General features: G+C 39.2%; 1 protein-coding gene across 2 annotated transcripts in view; it reads left to right on the top strand.

Moving 5' to 3' along the window:
* Positions 1-17,214, top strand: part of WWTR1 (WW domain containing transcription regulator 1) — a 134,174-nt gene that overhangs the window by 35,520 nt on the left and 81,440 nt on the right. The window lies entirely within an intron of this gene.

Genomic DNA, 17,214 nt, shown 5'->3' with positions numbered 1-17,214 from the left:
TAAAAGCTTATCCATAGTAGAAACTGTTGCTATTTTAACCATTCCAATATAGGTAAAGCATCCACTCCCCCCCCCCCCCCCCCCCCCCCCCCCGGTGTGGTTGCAGTTATACAACTCTAAAAATGCTTATTCTGGAAGCTACAGAAGCTTCAGGCTTGGTAGGGCACAGCAGAGACTGCTGGCCAGGATTGGGGGGAGGAAGAAGATGATCCTACAGCAGTGAGTGAGGCCACCCTTCTGCTGAATGGCTACATGGCTCCTGCTCTTCTGATCATCAGAACTCTGGATTATCAGAAGAAAAACTTCTCCCCTCATGCTGTTCAGATGCTCAGAAGCACACTGTACTATCTTGATGTTATGTACTATATATTTGATAGTTTGTCTGTCTGTTTGTTCAAGAACTCCGCCTAAATGGTAAGAGCTAGCACCACCAAATTTGGTATGCAGCTTCCTCTGATTATAACTCAAGGTAAGGGTTTATTGTACCAGGATAATGGGATGTGTCTGGAGTGGGATTGGTTCTCATAAAACAATACAGAAAAGAGACACAATCACCAGGCAGGTGAAAGGGGTGGCTGGGTCCCCATGCCCCTTTTGGGACTGTGCCAGCCCCAGCCCTCCCACCCCCTGGTGTCCTTTAGGTGGAGGTGGGGGATTGAAGTTCCTCCCTCTTTCCATTTCATATGGAGACATTGGTGGCTTTTCCCCCTTCATCAGGGAGCAGGGGGAAAGTGCAGAGTTTGCTGTATTCCTCACTCTGACTGGGGAGCGCAGAGGGCTGACAAGCAGTGCACTTTGCTCTGGCTCCCTGACAGGGACAGGAAGGGAAAGAGCAAGCAGCCTAAGCAGAAATCTTGGGGGGGCTTCAGCATGCCTCCCTGCCACACACACATAGAATGTCCTGCCCAGAACCTTTCCTCACCCTCAAACCCTGACTCCATCCCCCATATCTCCAGACCCCTGCCCTAAGCTGCTCTGCAAGGACCCGAGCAATGCTCAGTAAATATGCTAGTTAGTATATTTGGGGTTTTTCTTTCCAAAAACCTAGTATTGATGCTGCCACCTCAACAATTTGTGGAGTGCAGTGTGTATATAAGTGTCCTCTTTTAGTAGATTATCAGAGTTTTCCTTTAAATGGCACTGTTATTTTTTTAATAGCTGTTATTCCATTGACAGAAATGAAGCTTAGAAAGAAGTAATTCAGTCTTAGTGGTTTAACCAGTCCATTTTAAAAGGTCATATGCAGGGTTCTTGATCTGCCAAAAGATCATTTCTGCTAAATCAAAGTAGAGCCCCCAAAATCATTCCTGAAATTGTATAATCCTTTTTATAAAAAAAATTATTTTGTTTCTACTTAAAATCTTGGTAAATTACCTCGGTTTGAACGAATAAAACATAGGATTTCCATGAAACGAATAGACTAAACACTACTTAAATACATTTCCTATATTTATTAGTTTTTTAAGTATCTCATTATTTGGTTTTCTTTCCTTCAGGCAGTCTGTATTTATAAGACAAAGATGTGCTCTAAAGGAAAGAAAAGATGAAAAGAACAATGCACATGTGGCCTAGCTATTTGTTTGTTGAGTTGTTTTAAAAGGAAGGCTGCTGTATGGATTTGCTGATGCACAGAATTTTATTTATAGTAAAGAAAAGGATATTAATTCAGAAAAGGGGTCTGTGCATTTTCACTCTTCACGCAGATAGTGAATATACACTAACAGTACTTTTTCAGCAGTTCGCTATAAAAATAATTGCACGTAGAATCATAGAGCTGGAAGAGACCTCAGGAGGTCATCGAGTCCAGACCCCTTCCCAAGACAGGACGGCTACGTCTACACTGGCCCCTTTTCCGGAAGGGGCATGTAAATTTCAGCAGTCGTCGTAGGGAAATCTGCGGGGGATTTAAATATCCCCCGCGGCATTTAAATAAAAATGTCCGCCGCTTTTTTCCGGCTTTTAAAAAAGCCGGAAAAGAGTGTCTAGACTGGCCCCGATCCTCCGGAAAAAGTGCCCTTTTCCGGAGGCTCTTATTCCTACTTTGAAGAGCCTCCGGAAAAGGGCACTTTTTCCAGAGGATCGGGGCCAGTCTAGACGCTCTTTTCCGGCTTTTTTAAAAGCCGGAAAAAAGCGGCGGACATTTTTATTTAAATGCCGCGGGGGATATTTAAATCCCCCGCGGATTTCCCTACGACGACTGCTGAAATTTACGTTCCACGAGGAGTACAGCTAGTTCGGATTAGAAGCCTAATCCGAACTAGCTACTCCGTGCCGCATGTAGCCGCGCGGCACGGGATTCGAATTAGCCGGCATTTAAAAATGGCGCCGGCCGGCTTCATGCAAATGAAGCCCGGGAAATTCAAATCCCGGGCTTCATTTGCAACTGCGGATGACTACATTACCCCCTCTAGTTCGAACTAGCGGGGTAGTGTAGACATACCCTATGAGAGGCAGCAGCATGGGGTGGGAGGGCAGCTCCCCTGTGTGCTTTTCATTTAAAACTTGGACCAGCAGGCTGGGACTGGGACTGAGTCAGCCTGCTGGTCTGAGTTTTAAATGCAGAGCACACTGGAGGTGGTTGTTGCAGTTAATCGGGACTGTTAACCGATAAGCAACAGCTTATCAGTTAAGAGGTTTGTGGCCTAGTTGCTAACGTCCCTAATATGAAATTCACTGCTCTTGAATAAAACAGATATCTTTGTATAAGTAAATGCTAATCTGTGATGAGGATTTGTAGTGTACATTTCATTCAGTTGATGGAAGAGCATTTTCCTGGAGCATAATCTACATCAGCAAGATGTTAGGGTGGCAGCTACCTGACTGTTTGTTTAAAAAAAAAAAAAAAAAAAAAAAAGCTTCTTTAGTGATATTTTTACGGAGTCACTTCAGTGGATTTTATATTGGAATACTTTCCCCTTAGAAGATACATTGTCACCTGATTTTAAGAGCTTTCTGAAAATTTTTACAGATGCCAGTGCACACATTAGGCCTGATCTTGCAGTCTATGTGTAAGCAAAACTCCCTGTGATTTCAGTGGGAATTCAGCCAGACAAGGAACTGCAAATTGAGGCCCAGAATTGGTGAACGTGCAGACCAATCCAGAATCCTGCCATTTGAAAATGGAAAATTGCTGCCAGATCTTTTGGTGTGATCTTTTGGAACCCACTGCATTGTTGTTTGACTATTTTTAAATTGATAGTTCATAGAGTGTCATAAGAGAGATAAATACATTCTGGGTATGTCTACACTTGCTCCCTTTCTCGAGATAGGGATGCAAATGTAGTGTACCGAAATTGCTTATGAAGCGCGTGCTTAATTAGCATAATCATGTCCGGCTGCCATTTTGAAATCGCATTATTGCGAAATAATATGCCCAGTGTAGCAGTGTTATTTTGAGAGAAACCCCCTCTCTCAAAATAACTGTTAAACCTCATTGTATGAGGAGTAACAGTTATTTCGAGAGAAGGGTTTTCTCTCGAAATAACACTCTACACGGGGTGTTTTATTTCGCAATAATGCGATTTCAAAATGGCGGCCGGACACGATTATGCTAATTAAGTGCAGGATATTTAAATCCCGCTCTTCATTAGCAATTTTGGTACACTACCTTTGCATTCCTATCTCGAGATAGGGAGCAAGTGTAGACATACTCTCTGTTATTAAAAGCCTCCAAGAAGATCTTTCTTGAGATTGGTAAAATAAGAGACCCATGGGAGATTGATCATGTCTTGCTAAACATCAGAGGAAGAAGTTTTGCCCATGAAGAATACTTTGACATAAACACTAGCTAATGAGAGCATGAGAGACAGAGAAAATCTCTTTCAAGCATGTTTGTTCACTTCAAAGAATTACTATTTGTGACCAGAAGGACTCTTTACTTACACAGTGTTTGAAATCGTTTACCCATCTCTAGCTAACATTTGTAGGAGGGTTGGTTCTCAGGCTTCACTAATCATACCGCCATTGAAATACAATGTGGTGTTTTGTAACTCTAGCAGTGTTAGCAGCTGTGCTAGTGACGTAAATGAATACAATTGCTTTTAAAGTCATTCTTGAAGGGGGAAAATCGAGGTTTTCTCATTTAAAAAACTTTGTTTTTAAGAGCAATCCTGCATAGATCTTTTCAGAAAACTCTTAGTCTAGTTTAATTTACATAATGCTAATTTAATTTGCCAATTTATTTTGCTTATTTACTTGTGAACACAGTACTTTATTTTTATACTGAAGTAATTAAACTGGGAACTTAAATAATGAATCATCCCTCTTCAATTTTATATTCCTTTCAATTGCCTTATTTACTCAGAGGTGATTACTATTCTTTAGTTAACAATGATTAATGTATGTTTAAAATTACTGCCACATTGTGACTTTACAAACAAGAAAAACAAATTTGTATTAGGGTCTGGTGCTGCAGCATTGAATGCACAAAACTGCTTTTTACTTGAATAGAAGATAATTACGATGCATGTGAGAGCTTTAGGATCAGGCCTAAGAGAGTAGTTTGTCTCCTGACTACATACAACAGTTTCTTCTCAAAAAGAGAATAGTTGATAGACATATCAGGCATTTTGTTCTTACTTGTAGCATTGTGGTCGGTGGGAATTTTGCCATTTGCTTCAATAGACGAAGGATAGGGTGTTTTATGACGTGACTGATACTACTTGTACCAAAAATGTTCAAACTTCATCCAGTGACTTAGTATTGAATGCTTTCTACTTTAATGAAGCAAAATGCAGACTGAAATCACAGGGGGTGGGTCTACACTGCATGGTTATTTTGGGATAGAGATATCCCAGAATAGCTACCACCTGTCTTAACAAGTTGTCTGTTATTTTGAAATATTTTTCAAAATAGCGGACGCACTATTTCAGCATCTGTCTTGAAGTAGTGGGTTATTTCGACATTTGGCTCCATGTAGATGGACCAAATTTCAAAATAAGCTATTCTGAAATAGAATCAAAATAAGATACACAATTTGTGTAGCACTAATTGCGTATCTTATTTCAAGTTTAGGGTGCGGTGTAGACGCACACTGGGATCTTAGCTGATTTAAAGGTCTACAGTATTTGGCTCTTAGAAAAGGTTGGGACTATTTGGAATCTTGTGTTGAAGGGATGCTCAAGACAAGAATACACAAGGATCAACATTGTCAAGCCATTTTGAAATAAAAAAACTCCGACACATATACCCCGTTTGAAGTTTAGCTTCAGGCTCGCTCTCTCATGCTGCCCTGTAAAACAATGAATGTGGGGAATTAAGTTATTGATTTCCTCAAGTACAGGCCAATGCTATTCAACTGTTTGCTGTGGGGAAAATACTTTGTTGAAGGAGTCTGGTTCTGCTCATTTTTCCCCCATCTTATTTATTCACATGTAAGTTGGGAAGATGCCGGTAAATTTAGACACTAGAAATTAAAGTGGCTTTTCATTCTGTATTAGATTTAATCGTATTTGAAGTTGTGCCAAAATGATGCTAAGAAGCAACATGATGTGTCTTTAAATTTGTCCTTATCTACAGATTTAAGTTACGTATGGGACAAATGATATTAAACACATTTATTTTTCAGGGAGAGGCTAATGATTTTATCTATACTTCAGGTTACTCTTTTAAAAAAAAATACCGTGACTCACACACTCTTTGGGACATACTTACTGCAAGAAATACAGAGATATGAAGCTGGAAAGTACCACTTTCAGCTTCATTTTTGGTAACATGCAGGATATAACCATATACATAAACTATACTTTTTCTAGTAAATAGAACTTATTTAAAGCAATTGAGAACTTCCTTTGTCAAAAATTTACCAGCAGTCTGAACTTTTCATAGGAAGTAAAAAGTAAAATGGCAATACTCATTGATAGATTCCAAAACTGTTCATATGACCAAGATATTAAAACAATGACAGCTACTAAAATGCTTTGAAATATCAGCAACCATTAATTTAATTAAGATATAAGAACTATCATTTTATTTTAAGTAAATTTTTTTTAGTATCTGGCCACTGTTTGTCTCACACAAATCTTTCTCACCTCATGCCCTTTGCTTCTTTTCCCCCACAATACAAGAACAGGCATTTGAAGTTGTTTAAATGTCAAGATACTAGCATTTTTATACCATAGGGTTGACCCTTGCCCATCATCTAACATGTTGGAATACAAATCGCCTTGTTTACAGTAGGGTTTATCATGTTTTACTAACTTGTGTCAATTAAAAGCACACCTTTTTCTTAAGTTTTGTCTACACTTAGAAGTGTAAAGCTGTGACAGTGTTTTAAATTGAAGGTGTGAGCATGGCATGAGTGCTGGAAGAAAGCTCTCTATATAAATCACCTCTGCAAGAGGAGCTGTAACCTGGCTTGCCTTGGAGCTTTATAGCGCTGTAACTTGCTGCGTGTGTGTGTGTGTGTGTGTGTGTGTGTGTGTGTGTGTGTGTGTGTGTGTGTGTGTGTGTGTGTGTGTGTGTGTGTGTGTGTGTGTGTGTGTGTGTGGACTTAGCCTTAGTAAAGACAAGTCCTTTATTAAATGAGAAAAAATTGGAAAAATCCTTTTTTTGGGGGGAGAGGGCAGGAGTTACATTATATTTGCAAGATGCCAACATGCTTGATTTATCCTCCCTTTAATTCCTATAAGGGTATGTCTACACTTAAAGCACTATGGCAGTACAGCTGTGTCACTCTATCACTTCAGCATAGACATTACGGCTACGTCTAGACTGGCCCCAAATTCCGGAAAAGGGATGCAAAGCAGGTAAGTCAGCATAGGGAAATCCGCGGGGGATTTAAATATCCCCCGCGGATTTAAATAAACATGTCCGCCGCTTTTTTTCCGGCTTGGGGAAAAGCCGGAAAAAAGCGTCTAGACTGGCCCGATCCTCCGGAATAAAGCCCTTTTCTGGAGGATCTCTTATTCCTACCTTCAGATCAGTTCCTTCAGGTAGGAATAAGAGATCCTCCGGAAAAGGGCTTTATTCCGGAGGATCGGGCCAGTCTAGACGCTTTTTTCCGGCTTTTCCCCAAGCCGAAAAAAAAGCGGCGGACATGTTTATTTAAATCCGTGGGGGATATTTAAATCCCCCGCGGATTTCCCTATGCTGACTTACCTGCTTTGCATCCCTTTTCCGGAATTTGGGGCCAGTCTAGACGTAGCCTACATGTGTAGTTGGCAGACCAAGTGCCAGCTCAAGCCAAGATCCCAGGCCTTACTGAACACTGACGTGCATATCTGGACACCAGTCTGGCTCTTCCCTTTGGTGCTGCACACCCTTGGTGGGGGGAGGAGACTTCGCACGCTCCCCTGTCCCCAGGTCTCAATTGGGCTGGGGGCAGGGAGAGGCAGGGTGGCCGTAGGCCAGATCAAAGGGCTTGGCGGGCCAGATCCAGCCTGTGGAGGCCGTCTTGCCCACCCCTGCCTTATATGGTTACTTCTGTAAGGGCTCTCAGTTAGGCTATGTAGTGACGTCCACAATGTAGATTGAATATCTACAGAGCTCTAATGGGTTGTACCCCCACAAGGATACCTGTGTCCAGGATTTTGTTTTCTGTGAAAGTAGCCTATTGTTAGTTATTATTAAAGGAAAGATGCTGCCTCTTTTTTCCTGCTGTACATATCCGACTTTATTTGAATGTTTTATCGTCAAGCTAGCACATTATCCTTATTATAGCACATGGGGAGCCTATCCTCGTCTTACTGGAGTAAACAGAAATGTTACCACCGATTTTAATATGAACAGCTCCAGGCCCAATCAGAACAACTTGCTTGGTAGTGGAACATTTTGAACTGTCTCAAAGTAATTAATACATACAAATAAAATTCGATTCATTTGCATCCAGCTGATTAATCAAATTTACTATGTATTTGAGAAAATATGTGCATCTGTCTGTCCATTTATAAGTCTGATTGTTCAAGAACTCCTCCTAAGCAGTAAGAGCTACGATCACCAAATTCGGTCTGCAGCTTCCTCTTATCATAACTTAAAGCAAGACAAGGGTTTGACTGTGCCAGGACAATGGGATGTGCCTAGAATGCTGTTGTTTCTCACCAAATAGAAAGGTAGGGCTATGATAACAGTGACAGTTGCACTTCAGAATGACCACAGTGGGGCAGTAAGCAAGTACTCTTCCACTGCCTGGACAGTCCTGAAGAGCTGCGGAGCAGCCATTGGCTGGGCTGCATGACCCTCGCCACTCTGGGCTGGCCCTGGGGAGTAGCCACACGTCATGCAACATGGACCTTGCCATGTTGGACTGACTCTAGTGAGCAGCTGCTGGCTGCCCCAACCTGCTGCTCTGACTCCTGCCCACTCCATCCACTCCTATGAGTCCCCCCACTCCTGTCAACCCCCTGCCCTGACTCCTGCCTCCCATCCTTTCCCTTGAGCCTCTCCCCCCTCCCTTGCCTTGACTCCTGCACCTCCCTAAACTCTCAGATCCGTGCCCTGAAGGGACATCTAGTTATACTAGATCAATTACTCAGTGTTGCTTGGGTCCTTATCTGAAATAATTTTTGTTTTTCATCATTTAAGTCATTGTTCTGGGGTGAGGATGGAAATGCAGGATTCAGTATGCAAGCTATCCCAGGAAGAGAGGACAACCCCAGCTCTCTCTCACCACAGCAGCTTGGGGCCAGGTGAAAAGCACCTGTCCATGGCTGCTGCAGCTGGTGTAACTGGGGGAAGAGTGCATGTTCCCCAGCTGAGGGACAGACAAAGTCTCTGAAATACATAGTAGATAGTTGTCCCTTTCTCCACCTCTGTTCCCTGGTAGCCTAATAGGGTTATAGCTGTCCTGGTCCCCATCTCTGGCCCCTTCCTGCCCCCTGTAGTCATTCTGCAGTATAACTGTCCCTCCTACCAGACCCTTCCCCTTCCATTTTATGAGAAATAGTCTAATTCCAGGCACATCACATTGTTCTGGCACAATCAAACCCTTTTCTTGCTTTCAGTTATGATTAGAGGAAGCTGATTAGCCAATTTGGTGGTCCTAGTTCTTACTACTTAGAGTTCTTGAACAAATAGACTTATAGGCAGACATACAAAGTTTCTTAAATATATAGATTTTAAAATATATCTTATTGTATATAGTTCTTATTGTAAAACACCTGAAGGTATACAGACTAATATAATAAAGATACTTTAGAGCTCACTTACAGTGGTGTAAATTTCAGAAACTCCACCCTTGCTCTTGAGCAGGGGTGGGGAACTTTTTTTATTTGGGGGCCACTGACCCAGAGAAAAATCAGTTGGGGGGGGGGCTGCACACAAGTGAGAACCACCCCACCCAACCCTCACTGACGTGGTCCCCGACTGAGAAGGACACTCCCCACATTCCCTTCACACACTTGGGGGAGGCCAGCCTAGTAGATTTTATGTGCTCCAGCCCCACGGTGCGGTAGTAGGGGGGCTGGCACAACAGTTCTAGCTCCACAATGCTGGGGGGGAAGTCCTTGAGCCTCGAAGGTTGGATCCAGTCAAGCCAGAGTCTGCATTTGGTCCCTGGGCCTGGAGTTCCCCAACCTGGTCTTGAAGATTAATAGTGGTTAACTGAGAGCAGAATCTTATCTAGTGGGTTCCTGTGCAAAGGTCCATATTCCTAAAATTAAACCAGTACCAGTCCTTTTGATTGACTATAAGTTGTGATAGATGAAGACTGGCACAGCATCATCTCCTTTGAAAAAAAGACATTGCTTCACCTTAACATTTTTTTAAAAATTGATTTTGCCTTGATATTTATGCAGCAGACGCTTTTACTATGACAGCATTAACATTCCAGTGTTAACATCACATGATTCATGGATTATTTGAAGAAACTATCAGTTATTTTTCAACATCATTAAATACAGGAACAAAGAAAACTACGTAATATAATACTATCTGTGTAGCGTAAAGCAATGTAAAAACTGACTTCATCTGTGGTGTAGATCATCGCCTTAAGGGCAAAGAAATTATCTATAGCCCAGGTCATGATTAACTAATGGTTAAAGAGACTGTAATTTTAGTTTTGATTGAAAGAAGCTGATGTGAAAACGGTCCATTAGAATAGAATAGAATAGAATAGAATAGAATAGAATAGAATAGAATAGAATAGAATAATTCATGGCTGTCTTTTTGAAAAAGAAACATAATTTGAATTTTAAAAGTTTTCTTAGAAACAGATCTATCCTTGCCTGAACTCACTATGCAAAAAAATAATCCTAAATCTTTATTAAGATGGCGAAATTCCTTATGGAGCCTATTTTAATTTGCATTCTATTGTGGTGTTATTTACAAAGAGCTCTTTATGCTTTTCACTACTTTAATTGCAGCCATGCATTCAGTTTTTCATTTAATATTTCATTGAATTGTATTACTGCAGATTATTCATGTTTTCACTAAAACGGATTTTGAAGCCCCCTAAAACAATACAACACAATCTACCAAAAGTATTTATTCATTCTCAGTTCTGCAAGTAGTCCTACTAAATCACCTGGAACTTTTTGCTCATTAAAATTCTGAACATGAGTAAGGATGGTAGAATCTGTCCCAAACAATTTTTTTATTTATATGTATAAATTAAGCATCAGCTTTTAATTTATTTATGAATCTTATAAAACATTAGCACTGTACTTACGTACCTTTCACGATACATAGTTACATTGTTGTTATTCTAATATTGAAGTGTAGATTGGTCATACTTTTATTATGGATTCACATGTTCTTGTTAGGTTTTCCAAAATTTGGGTTGATTAAATAAGTTCTGAAAAAACAGTTTTCAGGTTTATTGTGGATGCTACATCGTCTTTGTGTGATCAGAATATTCATTTGGCTTGGTGTTATGGAATTAACAGGTTTAGAACCAGAGTTTGTATCCTATCATTATGTATTGATCTGTATCACACCAGTAATCTGTCTAAATGTTTCAGGCTGTCTTGCAGGCTGTATTGCAGTGTATGCATCTTCTCACTCTTGCAACAGCTCAAAACCAAAAGCCTTTGGGATTTTATTTTATTCTTTTTAAATTGTGCAATTTTAACCAACTGCAGTTAGCTATTTTGTTTTCAATATGCCCATTCTTCTCTGCTTAATGGAAGCCTTCCTACATCAAGTTTTTTCTTAGATGGAAAAAAAAGGCAGATTTACTTTAGAAGGGAGTACTCTATATTGGATTTACCTCAGTGTCAGAATTGGCAGCACTTCCTTGTGTTCTACTAAGTCTCATTTCAAATCCTGGCCCCATTTTAAAATTCTTGAAGTGAGCACCAATGCAGAACTGTCACCCTTCTTCAGCTGAGGTCAATTAGCAGCTAGCAGACACTGTTTCTTTATTTTGGAAAGGGTTCGTTTGGGCAAAGACTCAGTCTTTTAACCAGATCCTGCTTTTCGTCTGTTTTTGATGGCAAAAGACCATATTTCCCAGCCATTTGCAAACAGCAACTGTCTGGCAGGATTTCCTGGATACACAGTAGTTTGAGATTGTTAAAGGCCAACTTTCTGAACTTTAGTGATTAGCCTGGTTATTTGTCCTGCTTTTTCTTTCATGCGAACTAATCAGCTTATCATTTAGAAGGTAGAAATGGAGTCCAAGAATATCCCATCTGCTAGCTGAACCCCTCTCTCGCAAACAAAAAATCTTTGAAATTGGATGTCCCCTGATTTTGGTGAATTAAGACTTTCTGAAGAGCAGTAACCACTCTAGTGAATGACTGACAATCTGTCAACTCCAGAAATTGAAATTTTATAGTCTCTGTGTTTCCTTTATCTTGAGAGTATGAGGTGCTGAGCTGCACAGGTGCTGAGCTCCACAGAAGATTGGGCCATAAGGAGGAGGAGTTACATAAGCAGAAAACAATTGATGACCAATGCTGTTAATGAAAAATAACATTTTTTTAAATTAATCTTTTTTTCCATTACAAGCTGACAAACACAGTTAAACGCCAAGGGATAACAAAAGTGTATAAAAGCAGCTCTGGGTGCAGCCCTTGGAGTTTTCACAAGGCCAAGAAGCCCCCAATCCACTCAAATGAACGATCTTGTGAAAAGTCTCAAGGTGAAACTTTCAGGCCTTGTGAAGCTTTGGTTTTTTTCCAAGAGAACAGATGATGTATTATCACTGTTACCTTTTATTGAGAAACCTTTACAAGCTTGAGGAGGTGGGCGATCCTGTGGCCTCAATTCATAAAGTCAGCAGAAGAGCATGAGTGTTGGGGTTGATGGTGCTTAGAGCCAGTCTAATCTATCAACAATTGACCCAAATCTGTGGACTTTTAACTTTTTTTCTCACCCTGTGAGGGATTTTGGAGAGGGCAGGAGCTTGTTCTCACTTTTTATTATTTAGGATCTGTTTAATTTTTTTATGCCAAACAATTTTGCTGCTCTAATTATTTTTCTTCTTGATGATTAAGAGACTCTTAGAGGTGCAGGATAAAGAAAACAATGAATGGTGAAAACATGGCATGAAGTTCTGGCCCTATTCATGTCCACAGAAGCTTTGCCATGGACTTGAATGGGCTAACATTTTAACTCATGGAGTTTATTTGGTTCCATCAGGGTATTCAGCACTTGCACAAACAGTTATAGAAAAAAAGGTAGTATAAATGTATCTCTCTGATTAGTGGAGATTGTTAGCATCAAGTACATGAATTACTCTTGTATTCTTTCTCTGCCCATATCATCCACAGTGTGAATCACATTCTTTCAGAATCTGAATGAGATATGAGTGTGTTGTGGGTTTGTTTGGTTGTGGATTTTGTTTTTTAAACCTGTCACCACAGCTGTGATTGGCTTCAAGAACGTTAATCTCTGTGTAGTTTGCTGATGACTACTGGCCAGTGATGGCTGAGAGCCTGGGATGATCAGTGTGGGAAGACAGGATTCTCAAAACAACATCAACTACAGAGAGGCTGGAGGGAGATGTGCAAAGTAAGGACAAAATAGAAGGCGGAGGGGAGGACAACCTTAGCTGTGTAAGGGTACGGTTAGACTGCAGGGTTTTTTTTGATACCAGAGGTATCCCGAAAAAACTATGACATGTCTAGGGAACACATTTGCTCTTCTGCTTTTTTTGCAGAAGAGCAAACAGCCTCATTCAGAAGCCCCTGTATTCCTCATTGCACGAGGAAGAAGGGGGCTTTCGAAAGAGGGGTTTTTTTTCTGAAATTTGGCCCAGTCCAGACCGGCCAAATTTCAGAAAAGCCTCTTCTGACAAAAGTACTGGAAAAAGATATGCAAAATGCACTGCACATTTTGCATATCTTTTTCCAATAGATCCTTGCAGTCTAGCCGTACCGTAATGGTTCTTTCTGTTTAGAAACTGGATACCACCTGTTGAAGTGCATGTTGTTACATCTTACAAAACTAATCTAGAAACAATTTTTAAACTTAATTTTAAATGTGAAGATGGGCCACACAGAGATTTGAAAGAATATCTTATGTTGGACAGACACGGAAAGAAGACCGGTACCTGGAACAGCACAAAGCTGAAATTCTTTCTTACCCACCCTACAGGGCTGATCCCATACTCCCTTCTCAAGTAGAACTCCCACTGAAGTCAATGGAAGTTTTGCGTGCGTAAGCAGTAGGTGATGTGGAAATGCAACCTCGTGTGCCCCACATGTTTATCTGTTTAATTTAATATATCTGCAGAATACAAATCTCATTTATTGGAACACTGTCAAATGCATAAACTATGTTTGTCTGTTTATGATTGCAGAGTTTCTCTTGGCATTTATGTTTTAGTACCCACAAAATTATTTCTAAAATGTTGAGGTGTTTGCAACTTTATGTAATTCCAACTACAATGTAGAGCTTGATCTTGCAAATACACACGTACACATACCTGACTATACTTATGTGAGTAGGTCCAGGATCAGACCCATGAATTTATATTTCCTACCCAAATACATTATTGTTAACATCTTAATTTTTAATAAATCTTTAGGGAAAATATTATTGCCGAAATACATTTAACAACATAATTAAAGGTGTTTTGACAGTATTTTAGGTTTGCATCTGAAGAATTAGGAATGCTGAGCTTTAAGGGGTAAAAAAGCTGCTGTCATGACAACAGAGAAAATATATTTTAGGGCCTACTCCAGCTCTGCATGTCTAGTGCACTACTGCAATTGCCATGTATTAAAATCTAAAACTACAGCTTTTCAAGGTCAGTGAACTACCGGACACTGTTACCTCTTTTTTTTGTAAGTTAATCAATGTGCTGACCTGGAAGTTGAGGTTATGAGAATGATCTCTGAGTGAGAGCTACAGCACCAGGCCCTACTTTACACAAGTGTGTGTATTTGAAACTGTAATGCAGATTTTCCACTGGAAGAGAATTATCCATTAGAGAAAATGAATTCCTGAAAGCCTTTTGTGTTATCAGTTGGAAACTCTGACTGAGCAGAGCAAGAAAAAGAAAACTTGTCATAGGAAAATATTAGAACAACTGTTACGCACCCATAAAGATTCCAGAAGCCTGCAATGCTATTTTATTATCCCTTCATGAAATTCTTAGTCCTGCAATATGTCAAAAACAAAAGGATGTCCAACATGAGGTTTTGAAGTACAAAACAAATTTTGTTTCTGTAACAACAGGGAAAAAAGATGTTCTTGGAAATACTATAATGGTGATAAAAATGTTTATTTTTTTATTTATTTTTTATTTATTTTTATTTTTTAATCACAATCGAAAACAATCCAATATGAACTGCATAAATATAGCAAGTATTGGCATTTTAGTCAAAATACTCATATAGTAGTATACTGAATACTGGTTACTTATCTGATTCAGAAAGAAACGGTGTTGGAAAGGAGTTGGATTTTCTGTACTCCTGCTGCCATGTACACAACTTCTGATAGCATTAATGATCATTTGGTACACAGAATGACTGCAGAATATGAAGTGGAGATCTGTAGTGTGAAAGAGAGATTATATGACTAGACCCTTGGTCCTAGAAGTACAGCTTCAGAAAGAGAATTTTGCTTTAACTTTGTTAGAAATTTGTGCCACATTCTGCCTTAGGATATATATACACACACCTCTCTTTAACTCAGGGACAGAATTTAGCTCTTTGGTTAGAAAGATGAACGTCTCGCTATGTAGTTGTCAATTATCAAAAGAAAAAAGCTTACTAATACTTTTTAATAATAACTCTAAAATCTGCATACTAATCAACACTGTATTAAATGATCAGTTATTGTTTCTTATGCTTCTGCCTTTATAGTTCATGCTCATTTTTTTGTTTAAACTTTGATTGCTGTTAGATATTTTTCTTTTTGACATGGCTGTTGTAAGTAGCAAGGAGTGATTACAGGGAAATTTTGTATGATTCACCACCCAAACAGAGAGCAATTGCTTATTTTTCATTTTGCAGTGTATCTAACATCTTTTATAACTTCATAAATCAGAGTCACTCAAATATCTTTGAGAAAAAGCATATTTGTGATCAGATTATTTATTACATATAGACCATATAAAATATGGGAAGGATGTAAAAGAATCGTGTGTACCTTTTAAATATTAATGATCTTAAACCATATCAAACAAATGCATTGATACCATTATGTACTGTATATATTTAAAAAAAATCCCACAACAATGTTCTACATAAAAGTTTTATTCACTGTCTATTTCTCTCTCTCTCTCTCAAGAATTGGGATTTCATCCAAACCCTAAATGTTAAGTTATCAATAGAACTCAAAGGGTGTTTTGTTTCCATTTGTATAACTAGTTTAATGTTTTTAAGTCCACAGCATATACTAACAATGGAATCAGTCAATTACAGGGAGGCTTAGCAAGACATTCTTAAAGTTCTCTTCACAGTAGCAAACACTGTTGAAACTAATTCAGGAAAAGAGCAACTCTTCAGAGAAGAAATTATTTTAATTGGTAGTTCACATAGGATACTAAATATTCAAATGTTTCTATAATGTTCCAGCTTCAGGATAAAAAATTATAATGAACATACAGTAGGAAAACAGGAACTGTGGCTCAATCAATTAAATACAAATACTTACATTGTGTCCCCTTTCATGAACATTAACAATGCTTGCAAAAGCCAGCAACATGAATTTTATTAGACAAGTCTGTAGGCTACAATACTGTATACAACTATTTGAACCTATAATAATGTCATATTCTGATAGAAGGTGCAGATGAATAGTTGAGTTATTGAATGATGTAGTAGACATAATTCTACTTACTCAAAGGGTGCGTCTAGAATGGCAAGATTTTGCACAAGGAAGAACTGTTTTGCGCAAAAAAGCCCCGATGGCTAAAATGGCGATCGGGATTTTCTTGCGCAAAAGCATCTGTGCCAATCTAGACGCACTTTTGCAGAAATACTTTTAACGGAAAAACTTTTCCGTTAAAAGTATTTCCGCAAAATCATGCCAGTCTAGACGCAGCCAAGTTGTAAAGGAGAAGAGATTGAGACATACTAGTCTTGTGCTTCTAGTGATCTCACAAAGGACAAAATCTCATTCATTCTGATTGCTAAAATTAATTGTATAAATTGGAACCCCAGCATCTAGATTTTAAGTCTTCATCTTATCAGGTATTCTCTCTCTATATGTATCCTCCTGTAAAATACACTGTGTATTGTGATTGAGTAATGCAAGGTTTTTTTTCCTTGCCTGATTTACAGTAAGTGGTTCGTATCAGGAAATAAATAACATGCTAAAGTTAGAAAATAAGATTTAACAGCTGTTTCATCGCCTGGTGTTCCATTCTCACCAGTTGTTTCAAGGTTATTGAGAGGAGTCACCCATAGTGCATTGCAATAGCTGTATACATGGGCCAAAGGAAGCTAATTTATTGTGAGTGCCTGCAAGTATTTTGAGACTGCACTAACAATAGACACAGTTTGTTACATTTAGGAGGTTAGAGTTTTAAGGTTTAATTGCAAGACGTTTTTTGTTTTTTAAAACTCTTGACGTATAGTGTCTGTTGTGAAAAATGCTTCAGATATCAAAGATAAAACTTATTTGTGGATTTCCATTAATCTACCTGTAGTAAATTAACTGGATTGGTTTTTTTTCTTTGTTTTCAAATTGTCTTGACCACAGCTGAATTTTTATTGAAGCATACGCTGCTCTGCAAAGCTAAACATGCCTATTTATTGTGTATGATCCACCCATAGATTACCTGTTTCAGGAATTTAATTATACAAAATAGGAACGGTGTTTGCAAAATTATGGGCCAGTCCCTTTGTGAGAGGTGAACTGTGCCCTGTGCGGAATCAGGGA

Source organism: Pelodiscus sinensis, chromosome 10 (assembly GCF_049634645.1).
Source record: "Pelodiscus sinensis isolate JC-2024 chromosome 10, ASM4963464v1, whole genome shotgun sequence".
NCBI lineage: Eukaryota > Metazoa > Chordata > Testudines > Trionychidae > Pelodiscus > Pelodiscus sinensis.
The sequence above is the reverse complement of the archived record's forward strand: the minus strand, read 5'-3'. Positions and strand labels throughout refer to the sequence as shown.